Source organism: Oncorhynchus keta, chromosome 21 (assembly GCF_023373465.1).
Source record: "Oncorhynchus keta strain PuntledgeMale-10-30-2019 chromosome 21, Oket_V2, whole genome shotgun sequence".
NCBI classification, from domain to species: Eukaryota; Metazoa; Chordata; class Actinopteri; order Salmoniformes; family Salmonidae; genus Oncorhynchus; species Oncorhynchus keta.
The window spans coordinates 29,952,282-29,967,754 of record NC_068441.1 but is presented as its reverse complement, the minus strand read 5'-3'; positions in this window follow the sequence as shown (position 1 = coordinate 29,967,754).

Sequence of the window (15,473 nt, the reverse complement as noted above, 5' to 3'; positions counted from 1 at the left end):
TGGCCACAAGTTGTAGTGACATCTCACGGATGATCAAAGGAATTATATGCACCAGAGCTCAATTTGGAGTGTCATAGCAAAGGTGTGTGAATACTTATGTAAATGAGATATTTATGTATTTCATTTCAATACATAAGTGAACATTTCTAAAAACATGTTTTCACTTTGTCATTATGGGATATTGTGTGTAGATGGATGAGAAACAAAATCAACTGAATCCACACTCTTAGAAAAATGGGTTCCAAAAGGGTTCTTTGGCTGTCCCCATAGGAGAACCCTTTTTGGTTCCACATTTAACCCTTTTACACGTAGAACCCTACATGGAACCCAAAAGGGTTCTACCTGGAACCAAAAAGGGTTCTTCAAAGGGTTCTCCTATGGGGACAGGCCGAAGAACCCTTTTTTTTCTAAGAGTACACTTTGAATTCAGGCTGTAACACAACAAAATGTGGAATAAGTCCAGGGGTATGAATACTTTCCGAAGACACAGTAGATGAAAACTCCCTTGGTAAATACTATGGTCTGCAACGTATCATGTGGTATTCTATCTCAGGCGAACAAAACCTTGAGTTTTTTTAAACAAATGAAATCAAACATAAAAATAAAATAAAATAAGTTATACTTCTCAAAATGCACTGAATTGGTGGAACGACCCAGTGCACTACTTTTGAACAGAGCCCTATGGGCCCTGGTCCAAAGTAGTGCACTATAAAGGGAATACGTTGCCATTTGGGACACAGACTGAATCTTGAGACTGAACAGCCAGTGAACTCCCTGCAGAATGGGGACAGGGTGATTCACCACTGACTGTATACACTAAGAAATAAACGCTGCACTGGGCCTTAGTCAGTTGGCATAGTGATGGCTTCTGTCAGCTGGCATAGTGATGGCTTCTGTCAGTTGGCATAGTGATGGCTTCTTACAGATGGTACACTCCATATAGCCTGGGTGCTATTTTGTATCTGCCAAACTTTTTTGAAACGTTGTAATTTATTATTTCGACATTGGTTTAGGGTTCATTTGAACCAAGGTTCGACATTGGTTTAAGGTTCATTTGATGGCCAGCATACAGTACAATGTTGCTTCACAGTTGCCTATGGGCTAAAAATGCTTTAAAAAAGCCGGTTACAATTAGGCTTACCTCTAATTCTAAATAATTGCTTGCACCAGCAACCAGTACAAAACAAATGTCTCGGAATTAATATATGTATGGATTCCTAACTAATGATTGCAGCCGTGGTTATGATAGGACTAATCCTGTGTGCAGTGTCGCTTTCTTCCTATGGTCGGTCCTGACCTGAAGCTGACAGCAGCGAGACGTCTGCTCTCCTCTGGGTCTTATCTTATGTCACCAGTGATCAGACGCACTCTACCGTTTCGCTCTCGTTTTCACCCCCCTCTCTCTCATCTCTCTCTCTACTGCCCCCCCAACTCTCTCTCATCCCTCTCTCTCTCTCTCTCTCTGTGTCTCAGGGCTACGATCACAGCCTGATTCTCTTTGATTAGGCATTGACCTCATCCCCTCCGAATGTGTAGTCTGACAGAAGTAATTGGTCAAGGTCACTAGGGGTTGCTATAACAACCAGACAAGTGAGCAGCGAGGCTTCCAGGCAAGGCTTCATGTTCCTGCCTGCATGGCCTCACCAGGCTTAGGCTGCAATCTGTGTGCATGACTGGCTGAGGATGGGTGGGTGGGGGGTAAGGAGGAGGAGGAGGTAGTCTGGGAGGATGTGGAGGCAGGGATGGGGACATGTTAAATTTATGGAGATGGTTGGTGAGGAAAATTGGAAATGTTTGTACACGGAATAGCCTATTACAGTAATTTCTCTTTAAACAGAGAATGATACGATATAAGAGTACTTTAAAGGGTAAATCTATATGGTTTGTGGTATTTGTGATTTCAGTGACATTGATAATAATGATTTGTCTTTGAATTATTATACATCCAAGTTTACATTCGAGGAGGACCATTCTCCTGTTTCTGCCTGCTATAGCCGCCCCTGATCCAGATACTGTAGGCCTTGGCTTCCTACAGTATCTGGATCAAGATCATGTCCCTGACTTAGACTTGCCTTCCATAACTGACTAGTTATCCCCCTTTCCCTTTCCCATAGTGTTTCCATTCTGGTGCCCATCTGCCTGTGGTGCTCCATATTTTACCCCCCATCAGGACAACACCATGTCTCATTGAAGCCTCTCCACTGTACATAACAACTATCTAACAACAGATACTACTACTCGCTGCTCTCGCTGTTGTTACTACACAGTATGTGTCCCAAATGGCGCCCTATTCCCTATATAGTGCTCTACATTTGACCAGAGCTCTACTAAAAAGCTGAACAAGAGGATCCCAGAGAAACCATGTCAACTGCGAGTCACCACAATGTTACATGTTAGCTATCTTTGTTCATTCTCCTTCCTCCTGTCTTTGTTGGTACTTTTATTGTATTATTTTATGATGTGAATTTGTTACTTGTATTGAAAAGCGCTATACAAATGATTATTATTATTGTCTAGACTTTTAATAGCAAAAAAAGGACGACTTATAATGGCATAGCTCCTGGCCTAAAACTTCTACTCCTTCTCTCTATAACTCACTAAGCTCAGTATTGTTATGAAGGACTGCTTGAGCTTCTTGAGGGTGCGTGCACGTGTACACTACCGGTCAAAATTGTTTTTCTTTATTTTTACTATTTTCTACATTGTATAACAATAGTGAATACATCAAAACTATGAAATAACACATATGGAATAATGTAGTAACCAAAAAGTGTTAAAAAAATAAAAATATATTTAATATTTGAGATTCTTAAAAAAGCCATGATGATGCTTTGCACACTCTTGGCATTCTCTCAACCAGCTTCACCTGGAATGCTTATCCAACAGCTGCTTTTCCTTCAATATGCAGTCCGACTCATCGCAAACCATCGCAATTTGGTTGAGGTCTGGGGATTGTGGAGGCCAGGTCATCTGATGTAGCACTCCATCACTCTCCTTCTTGGTCAAATAGCCCTTACACAACCTGGAGGTGTGTTGGGTTATTGTCCTGTTGAAAAATAAATGATAATCCCACTAAGTGCAAACCAGATGAGATGACATATCGCTGCAGAATGCTGTGGTAGCCATGCTCACACACACCACATCTCACAAAAACACCGCGTTTGGAACCAAAAATCTCCAATTTGGACTCCAGACCAAAGGACAAATTTCCACCGGTCTAATGCAAATTGCTTGTGTCTCTTTTTCTTATTGGTGTCCTTTAATGGGGGTTTCTTTGCAGCAATTCACACAGTCTCCTCTGAACAGATGATGTTGAGATGTGTCTGTTACTTGAACTCTGTGAAGCATTTTTCTTGGGCTGGAATTTCTGAGGCTGGTAACTCTAATGAATTTATCCTCTGCCACAGAGGTAACTCTGGGTCTTCCTTTCCTGTGGCGGTCCTCGTGAGAGCCAGTTTCATCATAGCGCTTAATGTTTTTTGCGATTGCACCTGAAGAAACTTTCAAGATCTTGAAATGTTCCATATTGACTGTCATTTCTCTTTGCTTATTTGAGCTGTTCTTGCCATAATATGGACTTGGTATTTTACCAAATAGGGCAGAAATCCTTTGTATACCCCCACCCCCCCACCCACCCAAACTTATGACAGCACAACTGATTGGCTCAAACGCATTAAGGAAAGAAATTCCACTAATTAACTTTTAAGAAGGCACACATGTTATTTGAAATGCAAAGGGTGGCTATTTGAAAGGCAAACGGTGGCTATTTGAAGAATCTCAAATATAAAATACATTTTGATTGGTTTAAAACGTTTTTGGTTACTACATGATTCCATATGTGTTTGTTCATAGTTCTGATGTCGTCACTTATATTCTACAATGTAGAAAATAGTAAAAATAAAGAAAATCTCAGATGATTAGGTGTTCTAAAATGTGCGTGCGTGCGTGCGTGCGTGCGTGCGTGTGTGTGTGTGTGTGTGTGTGTGTGTGTGTGTGTGTGTGTGTGTGTGTGTGTGTGTGTGTGTGTGTGTGTGTGTGTGTGTGTGTGTGTGTGTGTGTGTGTGTGTGTGTGTGTGTGTGTGTGTGTGTGTGTGTGTGTGTGTGTGTGTGTGTTGTTATGTGGCCCCTGGTCAGTTGGCAGCTCGTCATTTAGCTCCAGTTACTTGGCGTGCAATGCCTAAGGAACGGTGGGTCATAATATCAGAGGTGATGACAGACATGGAAATAGAATTGTTGCAGTTCTATATTCCATGTTCGGTTTGGTGTGTAAGCTAGTGTAATAAAGGAAATAGGCCTTCTAGCTATAAATTATAGAGGTACATTTGTATCTGTGTGAGTTGCTCCTCCACCAACCTCAAACTACAATGTTATCTTTAGCCTTCATCAGAAATCACAGAACCATGTCAAAACATCAGTGTTGTTAGTTGTAAGTTACTCTGTTATTAAATCATTTCTAATGGGGTTGTAGCCTAGAAAGAAACATTCTTTAGACCAAGATCAATAAAAATAACTCTAATTTGTATGATTCTGGAATATGGTGAACCTTTTTGTGGCGTGGGGGCTCATTTCAAGGCATTTGCTCCCAGAGAGCCTAAGGGAGATGAGATGTGGAAGAGTCTGTTTGATTCCTCTGACACATTTTTGATACCCTGGTGGATATCCCCATTTGGTTGAAGCTTTAATGAGCCAGGGAGCTGAAAAGCTTTCTTTGGATCTCCATGTGAAAAACATTATACATTATTTAAAGGTATTACTTCACGTCTGAAGCACTCTCCTAAATGAGTACTGCTTGGGGTACTGGTGAAAGCCTGGGACTGAACAAAATATGCTATTAAAAACTGTGTGTGTGTGTGTGTGTGTGTGTGTGTGTGTGTGTGTGTGTGTGTGTGTGTGTGTGTGTGTGTGTGTGTGTGTGTGTGTGTGTGTGTGTGTGTGTGTGTGTGTGTGTGTGTGTGTGTGTGTGTGTGTGTGTGTGTGTGTGTGTGTGCTTCCAACACTAACACGAGACAGACGTTAATTGTACTAAGAACATTGTCGTGGTACTGACATTATACTAGAACATTTGCGTACACACATTATTATACAGAACATAAGTAGGCATCATAAACAGTCAAAATGTGTAACGCACCACAATAACAATACATGATGTGAATAAGAAGAGATCAGTCTAATCTGGATTGTATCTCTAAGGGTGTTTGAAGAGAGCTTATCCGACCCCATCCTAAAATCACCTTATTAGACCACGACTAGTTTAACATGGAGAGAGTGTGGTACTGATTTAACTGTATCGTGTAGAGCTTTAGAAATTCAGGTTGGTAATTGCAAAGGAAATAGGTTATCAGGTCAAATAAATCAGAAATAAATTGTTTTTTTTAAACCATCTATAACACCACTGAATTAAGTGATTATGCAAACATATGTTGAACAACACCACTGAGTGATCTCAGACCTTAGATGCGTCTCAAATGGCAACCTATTCCCTTTAAAGTGCACTAGTTGTGACCAGGATCCTCTGGAATAGGGTGCCATTTGGCAGGCAGATGTTGACTCAACTCAGTGTTGCAGTTGCTCAATGAGATCTCCTGTAAGTGTGAGTGGGGATGACATCACTATGGGGAATAGTGAGAAGGCCTTCCTGACAGAAATCTGACACTCCAGCAGGAAGCTAGCAGCTTCTATTGACAAGAATCATTATCCCACTCCATGAGAGAGAGAAAGCCTTGGTTTATGTGTCAATACAAGCCTTTTAAACACCACAAGATGTAAGGTGAGAAACCCCACCTAGTACAGTATGCGTGCACATAGACAGACATAAAAAAGTTTTTAGTGGGAAAATATCTGAACCAAACTTAAAATTATGATGATTGGTCTTAAATAGCTACCGTCTACTATATGTGCCAAGTTATTTCTGGTGTGTTATATTGAGGAATGATTATGATGAAGCGGAGCTCCCTAAAATGCATCTACTATTTATATACATAATTGTTAGAAATGGTCTGTGGAAAAGGTACAGGATAGTGATACTCAACCATGGGGTTGTGACCCCTAGGGGGCCTCAGTGAGCATAATAATTAACTTGCTGTAGTTGCATTATTTCACCATGGCATGGCAGCATAGGTCAGTTTATGGATCAGGATGCAGTAACTCTAGTGGAGTGACAGTGGTGATGGAGATACAGTCCTGATTCAGTCCTAACCCTTTCCTCACCACCAGTGCTACTGCTGCCAGACCTTTTCTAATTTCCACAGATAAATCAACTGGCAGAATCTCAACCACTCTCCTAATATACGCTGCCTTAATCTACTGCTGAGCTCTCCCCATGCCCAATCCCGGTAAATGAAAAAGGCAAATTCTTGTTATTATCCTTTTCTATCCTAAAAATAACACATTACTGTATAACACAGAATTGCAGGAAATTTGCTTAAAACTGCAATCTTTTCTCTCAGCCTCATGGCAAAATGTGAACAAAGGCATGAGAACAATAAAACAATACAGATTTTTTTTCTGCCCCATGGCAAAAAGTGTAGAATTGCAGGAAATTAGATTTAAAACTACAACATTTTATCTTAGCCTCATGGCAAAATGTGTAGAAAAATCAATCAATCAAATGAATTTATAAAGCCCTTTTTAGATCAGCCAATGTCACAAAGTGCTGTACAGAAACCCAGCCTAAACCCCCAAACAGCAAGCAATGCAGATGTAGAAGCACAGTGGCTCGGAAAAACTCCCTAGAAAGGCAGGAACCTAGGAAGAAACCTAGAGACGATACCAGGCTCTAGCATTATAAAACTGCACACTTTTCTCTCTCTGTACCATGGCAAAATGTGTTGAAATGCAATTCTGTAATGAGTCAGTGACAGATGAGATGAGTGTAGACTAGAAGAGGCCGAGCAAGCGGGCGGTTGCATTAGCATGGTTAGCAGGAAAAGGGAAATAAAGTGATTAATTGTCAGGTCACTATTGAGCTGAACTGTGAAAACCAATTCCCCGGACAGACTTCCCATGTGAATGCTAAGCCCATATCCCCTCATCTCCTCCCACCTCCTTCCCCCTTTCCTCCTCTTACCCTCTCACATCCGCACTTCCTGGTCTGAAGAGCCCCTCTCACGAAAATAAATCATGCTAGTGATTCGAGGAAATTCACTGGATAAAGATGGATCTAAGATGAGCCTCTGTCATGATCAGGGGAATTTGAATGGGGGTTGAATTTAAGTTGAGTTGCCAGTCTTGATTTACAGGAAGTGGATACCTTTTAGGAAGCAATGCATTTGATTTGTGGGGTTTCATCATGTCATGCTTATTGAAACTGAGGTGGCAGATGCCGCCACAATTTTATATATTAAAAAATATAGATAGCCTACAACGTATACCCCGAAGTTATGCAAAGATATTGAATAAGGCCATCAGTGCCCAAAAAAAAAAGTACACGTTTTTAAGATAATAATACAGCCCACAATGTATCCACAGAATTAATTAAAATATATTGAATTAGGCCATCAGTGCCCACTCAAAAAAAGTGGGTGCATGATGCCATTGACTGATTCAATTGCTGCCAGTCAGTCATCTGGTGTGAATTGTATGAATACAGTACTCTCATCGATGGAAATTCACGGAGCGACTAGCGATGATACACCAAATGTTTGCACTATAGCAGATGGTCATGGGTTGAGCGGGTGGAAGCCAAAAACAATCTTGGTAATTTATTTGCAATGATGTACAAATATTTTCACAGACATAAAGAGTACCTTATTGCCTAGGAGTGGTCATGAGCACACCGGTCATGTGAGATATGCCTTGGGCGTAGGCGCTATGCATTTAAATGAGAACACTTGGGGAAAAACACTGGAAATTAGCGCAAGATAAAGTGTGACGACGGTGCAATGAATCTGTTTAATGTTAATTCAATGTGTGCAGAAATCTGCTCTAAAGCAGTATCCACATCCATTGGATGTACTGTAGTGATCATAATATAGTTCCAAAGGCTCAGTCTAATATAGTGTATAAGACATCATACAAGAGGTTGTGTAATGATTCCTATGTTGAAGATGTAATTAATATTTGCTGCTCTGTGATGTGTAATGAGGAGCACCCAGACGCTGCACTTCACGCATTTTTTAAATTGCTTATTCTAGTTACTAATAAGCAGGTACCCATTAAGAAAATGACTGGTTAATCCCCGTGGATTGATGAGGAATTTAAAAATTGTATGATTGAGCGGGATGAAGCAAAGGGAATGGCAAATAAGTCTGGCTGCACAGCCAATTGTCAAGCATACTGTAAATTGAGAAATCATGTGACTAAACTAAGCAAAAAGAAGAAGAAACTGTACTATGAAACAAAGATCAATTATATAAAGGATTATATTAAAAGGCTTCGGAGCACCTTAAATGAAATTTAGGACAAAAAGGCGAACTCAGCTCCATCATTCATTGAATCAGATGGCTCTTTCATCAAAAAACTCACTGACATTGCCAGCTTTTTAAATTATATTTTCATTGGCAAGATTAGTAAATTTATGCACGACATGCCAACAACAAATTCTAAACCTACACATCCTTTATATCCATGCATAACTGACCAAATTATGAAAGACAAGCATTGTAATTTTGAATTCTGTAAAGTCAGTGTGGAAGAGGTGACAAAAGGATTGTAGTCTAATGTCTATCAACAATGACAAGCCACCTGTGTCTTACAACTTGGATGGAAAATGACTGAGGATGGTAGCGGACTATATTGACACTCTTATTTGCCATCTCTTCAATCTAAGCTTACAGGAAAATGTATCCCCTCAGGCCTAGAGGGAAGCAGAAGTCATTCCACTACCCAAGAATAGCAAAACACCCTATACTGGATCAAACAGCCAACCAATCAGCCTGTTACCAACCCTTAGTGAACTTTTGGAGAAAAAAATTGTTTGACCAGATACAATGTTATTTCACAGTAAACAAATTACCAACAGACTTTCAGCACACTTACTGTATATGGAAGGGCAATCAACAACACGTACACAAATGACTGATTACTATATATGATTGGCTAAGAGAAATTGGTAATAAGAAGATTATGGGAGCTGTTTTATTAGACTTCAGTGCAGCTTTTGACATTAGCGATCATAATCTGCTGCTGGAAAAACATGTGTTATGACTTCACATCCCCTGCTATATTGTGGATCGAGCGTTACCTGTCTAACAGAACACAGAGGGTGTTTTTTTATGTAAGTCTCTCCAACATAATCCAGGTCGAGTTAGGCATTCCCCAGGGCAGCTTTCTAGGCCCCTCACTGCAACATTTAGCTGCAGTCTGTTTTAGAAAGGATTGCAAAAAATATGCTAGTCATATAATATTTCTAAAACTAAAATCATTGTATTTGCGACAAATCATTCACTAAGGCCTAAAACTCAACTAAATCTTCTAATCAATCATGAGGAAATTGAGCAAGTTGAGGAGACTGTCATGGTCAAAACATATTGATAAAACTGTAGGTAAGATGGGGAGAGGCCTGCCGTAATAAAGCGCTGCTCTGCTTTCTTGACATCGCTATGAACAAAACAAGTCCTACATGCCCAAGATTTATCGCACCTGGACTACTGCCCAGTCATATGGTCAAGTGCCGCAAAGATGGACATAGGCAAATTACGGTTGGCCCAGAACAGAGCAGCACGGCTGGCCCTTAAATGTAAACAGAGAGATAACATCAACAACATGCATTTCAATCTCTCCTGGCTCAAAGTAGAGGAGAGATTGACTGCATCACTACAGAATTGACATGCTGAAAACACCAATCTTAAATGACTATCAGAGTTCAGACATACCCCACAAGACATGCCACCAGAGGATTGTTCACAGTCCCCAAGTTCAGAACAGACTATGGGAATCACACAGTACTATATAGAGCCATGACTAAATGGAACTCTATTCCACATCAATTAACTCATGAAAGCAGTAAAATCAGATTTTAAAACCCGTTAAAACTACACCTTGTGGAACAGCGTGGACTATGAAGAGACACACACACACACACAGGCACACACACAAGCACACACATGCTAACACACACACTCTACACATGTTCATTGTAATATTGTTATATTGTTGAATAATGGATTCTCTATTGTATGTGTTGTGGTACAGTAGTGTGCAATAATGCGTTATGTGATGTGATGTAGTTGTATATAATTGCTTTAATCTTATATGGACCCCAGAATGAATAGCTGCTGCCTTGGTAGCAGCATATGGGGATTCATACTAAAATACAAATACAAACGTGTCAAAGTTTTAATTACTTCTGTCCCTACTCAAATCAAAATTAAATTAATAAAAGGATATACAAAACTCACACACCCACATGTGAATAAACATTACAGTATGGATGCACTACATCACTCAAATCCATACACACACATTTACCAGAATGCATACTCTGCAACACAAAATATGTGGTCTTTCACACACACTAACCCATACACTCTCATCCCTATTATTTCAAGCTGGCTCAGAGGACTTTGAGGAAGGCAGGAAAGGAGGGAATGAGTGGGCCAGAGGGGAAGAAGAGCGGGAAGGAAGCAGGGAGTCATTTGCACTGTCTGCAGGCTCCAAGACTGCACATCCTGTGTGTTGCTGCCTCTCACTCTTTTCACATGACCCGGGAGGGAGGATGTTGATCAACGGGCACAGGCCTAAGCGGCCGGTCAGACAGATAGGAGTCAGGCTGCATCTCGATTCTCCATCTTTTTCCTGAAGTGTGCACTTCCACACTTTCTCGCGTTAATGTAACGACCGTACAAGTGTACAGCCTAAGAATATAATTCAGGCAAGTACGACAGAAATGAAAATAAGACCAGGAAGTACACTTGGTAAGCTAACCATTCCAATCTTCCATTTCCATTCACTGAGAGTTCCATCTGGCTTCTAGTGCAGTTCTACCTTCAGAAGAATCTGGATCACTCTGATCCTTCTCCATCTAGCTCTAGGTCTGCTAGTGTGTCAGGCTGTGACTGTGCAGGTTATCCAGGCATTCTGGCCTCTGAGAGACAATGGTCCATTAACAGCAGACCTGGCCCTCCTCCAGGCCCCGGTCATCCCATCCAGCCTTTCTCTCTCTGGGCAATAGGAGGAGGAGGAGGACCTGGAACAACCCTAAAGCCTCTTTAATGAGAGGAATCAAACACTGCTCTGCACAACACTGACCAACTACTGTAGTATCATACAGCAGCAGGATGAGGCCTCAGAGGATGCAGGAAATGCAGCCGAGCCATAAAGTGCATAGTGGTGTTTAGTGTAATCACTTGTTTTACTATAAAAAGGTGGGAGGGATTGGATAATATGACAAATAAAACATAGGCTCCAAACAGTCCATTCTCTCTGACAGGGAATATGGTTTGAATTCCCTGCCTACCAGGTCTGGCATGATGCCATGATGTTACTGTGTGTGTGTGTGTGTGTGTGTGTGTGTGTGTGTGTGTGTGTGTGTGTGTGTGTGTGTGTGTGTGTGTGTGTGTGTGTGTGTGTGTGTGTGTGTGCGTGCGTGCGTGCGTGCGTGCGTGCGTGCGTGCGTGCGTGCGTGCGTGCGTGCGTGCGTGCGTTTTTCTGTGAGTGTGCATGCAGCCGGAGAAGCACAATGCTAGTCCATGGCCCACACTGAGGTGTCAATTACAAAGAATGACATCATCCTTTGAGAATCTCTCTCTACTCCCAGTCTAACTAACCTAACCCAAGCTTCTGTTGTGCTTAGATGTGGAGATATTAATATGTAGTCCTTCAAATAAAAAGCAGCAGGTCTACTTCGCCTGGGGGATATGAAACACAGTCTAGTGTGTCTGGAAACATAGCCAGCGTTTAGAGAGTGTGTATTGCTTTAACATTCTGATGCCTGATGCCTGGTTCCTTATCGTTTAGCTGTTGATCATGTGTAATTTCTATGTACAGTCAACACTGGATAAGTGCATGTTTGTTCATTACTCTGGATACGCATGCTTCGGTTTACACTGGAAACAGTCCCAAGCCTTCGCATTTATCATTAATGAGAAGCTGAGTGTACACTAGTTCATTTGTATGGAAGAGAACAAAATCTACCAGTTGTCTTTCAACATCAGAACCTAGCTGACATCAATGGCTGGGTTCTATGCTAGTACCAGAATAAGGACAGAAACCCAAACTTGTTCAAACTTGCTAGAGGCTATGTTATCCCACTGGGCACACAGTGGTTGAATCAACATTTTTTCCATGTAATTTCAATGAAATTACGTTGAACCAACATCGAATAGATGTTGAATTGATGTCTGTGTCCATTGGAAAGTGTCTTGTCCGAGCACACTACACTACCACAGGGCTGGAACAGGGAAATGTGACACTATGTTTTTCAGACAGGTTCTTTTTTTTCGTGCTTTTTCAGGCTCTCTCTTTGTATGGCCCTAACTGTTGGGGATAAGACGCAAATGGAAGGAATATATCTTAGGCGAGCGCTAACCAATAGCATGTGACAAAGATGCTTTTGTGACAATGAAGAAGCCGCGTTGTGTTTCATTGGGAGGATGTAAGATGCTCTGTGGTGTGGCCTACAGGGAATGGGATTGTCCTCATGTTACAAAGCAGAAGGATAGAACCCCCCCCCCCACTCCAACCCTATCCCCACCCTCTCATCATGGACTATTCTCCATTTTCTGAATGAAGGGGGAAATTAAACAACCAATGTCAATAACACCAGAACATTACCTCAAGCCCACATAGAATAGCAGGCCTCTCAGAACATCTCTGTTGTTGTTTGTTGTTATGTGAGCTCAGGGATCGATAGTTACGGGATCACAGACCTAGCTAGAATAACATGTTGACCCCAGCTCATCCGGGAAGTCTTTGACATGCTCTGCTCTGGGAATGGCTTCACTTGGAAGTCAGATGTGTCAGGAGGTGAGAGGTCAACACGCCCTAAAGTGACACACACACACTCTCACTAGAATGTGCGTAAAAACATGCGCACATACACAATAACACACAAACACTGCTGAGCTACAGCTTTCTCCTCCATGGGAAACACAAAGTCCCGGGCCAAGAATGTGTAAACACTGGCTTCCTCAGTACAAACGGGAGTAAAAATGTACGTCAATCCACATGTCACACTGTAGGGTTCAGTGAGAAGTCCCACAGATGGCTATGAAATTAGAGGTATCAAACACTGTCTGTCAATATGTAAGCCTGAGTCCCAAATGGCACCCTATTTCCTATACAGTGCATTACATTTGACCAGGGTCCATAGGGTCAAAGGTAGTGGAAGGGTGCCATTTGGAACACAGTCTATAAGGCTTTACACTGAGTATCACACTTATAATGGTCTTAGTAACACAGTCTCTGGATCTATATGAACACACAGGCCGTCAAACTGAGCACCACTCTCATGAGTAGGCCTATAGGGTGTCATGCCAATTCACGCTGCATGGCTATGGGGTATCACATTCAACAAAGTCTCTCTCCCTCTCCCGCTCTGATTGAAAATCAGTGAGATCACTCTCAACTGAGCATTCAGGAAGAGCTGAAAGGGTATATGGATATATCACATGACTGCAGGCCTCAGAAATCCATTCCCATGAATGGGCTGAGAGATTAATTGTATTCAGAATCACATCTCTACTGTAGTAACACATGTTTTATAAATAGGTAGCTATATATTCATGTACAGTAATACGTATGAATAAATCAACTAGAGGTTTTTTCTTCAATAAAAATATAGTCTCTTACCTTTGATTGTATTTAAACGGTTTCACTCTGTGAAGAAAAGGATGGCACCACTTCGGTCAAAATGAATCTGAGTATTTGCTACATGCATGGAGAGTTCTATAAATAGAAAACAACCAAAAACCTCAGTTTAATGTGTCTCAAGTGCATCCACAGCTTCTCCAATAGGAACAGAAAGAAAGAGAGCAGATAGAATATACACACACAATGTCTCTGCAACATTAGAGATAATTCCTATGCAACATTGTTAGAAGCAACCCTATTGTGGGTGAAGAATATTATCTAGTAAACTTGTGACTGGAGTTGTGACTGGAATTTAACGTTGAGGGCGTGGCTGTGTACAATTCAACACAACCATGGACCTCTACTGCCAGCTTTACACCGTAGTGACTACAGCCAGGTCCCTCCACAGGCTTTCTGTATGACTCACGCGTATCCTGTAAAGTATGCACACACACGCAAGCAAACACACACACACATATGTGCACACGCACCCACACATGCATGCATACATGCACACACACACACACACCCACACATGCATGCATACATGCACACACATACACACACACACACACCCACACATGCACAACCATCTTAAGAATCAACCACAGAAGAGCACAACCACTCGAACAAAGGCTTGGAGTCAAAACAAGAGCAACAAAAGTTACTTGATGTTGTTGACATTGAAATACCTCTGGATGCAGATAGCAATTATAGTATATGATGACTTTATGCAAAGAGAAGATTGAAATATCTCTTAAAGTACACCAATATCATGTATTCTGTCTATGTATAAATTAAACTGTTTTTTGTTTTAAAGGTCAGCAAAATACATGGAAATGTCCTGAAGAGGGACAAAAACTGGGTAATCTGTTCACCCAATATGACATTGTGTTTCTGGGAAAGAGTAGCTAATGCTTTCTGATCCGCTCTCAGCCGTTCGTACGCCCCCTTTCCCAGCCTGTCACTTTTTCCAGCAAGAGGAACTTGCAAAGCCATTTCCCTTCCACAATTAGCTCTGTCAGAGTGTGTGTTTGTGCATTGTGTACATTTGTGTGTGTGTGTGTGTGTGTGTGTGTGTGTGTGTGTGTGTGTGTGTGTGTGTGTGTGTGTGTGTGTGTGTGTGTGTGTGTGTGTGTGTGTGTGTGTGTGTGTGTGTGTGTGTGTGTGTGTGTGTGTGTGTGTGTGTGTGTGTGTGTGTGTGGTGTGTGTGTAGGGGAATACCGATGTTATCAGACACTCTCTTTACAGAAAGAGCAGAGAAACCCAGATTTGCCTCTCAGCATTTCCTTTTCGTGGAAACCACAAAGTCACCAACAAGGCACTTCCCTTTCACTTGGGGTGACATTTTTGGGGGGGTTGTTGTTTAGTTTATTTTTCTTCCTGTGAGTTTTACTGTATGGTTGGCACCCAATCAAACCTGACCAACTTCAGAATTTACATACAGTTGAAGTCGGAAGTTAGGTTGGAGTCATTAAAACTTGTTTATCAAACACTCCACAATTTCTTGTTAACGAACTATAGTTTTGGCAAGTCGGTTAGGACATCTACTTTGTGCATGACAGAAGTAATTGTCCCAACAATTGTTTATAGACAAATTATTTCACTCATAATTCACTGTATCACAATTCCAGTGGGTCAGAAGTTTACATACACTAAATTGACTGTGCCTTTCAACAGCTTGGAAAATTCCCGAAAATGATGTCATGGATTTAGAAGCTTGTGATAGGCTAATTGACATAATT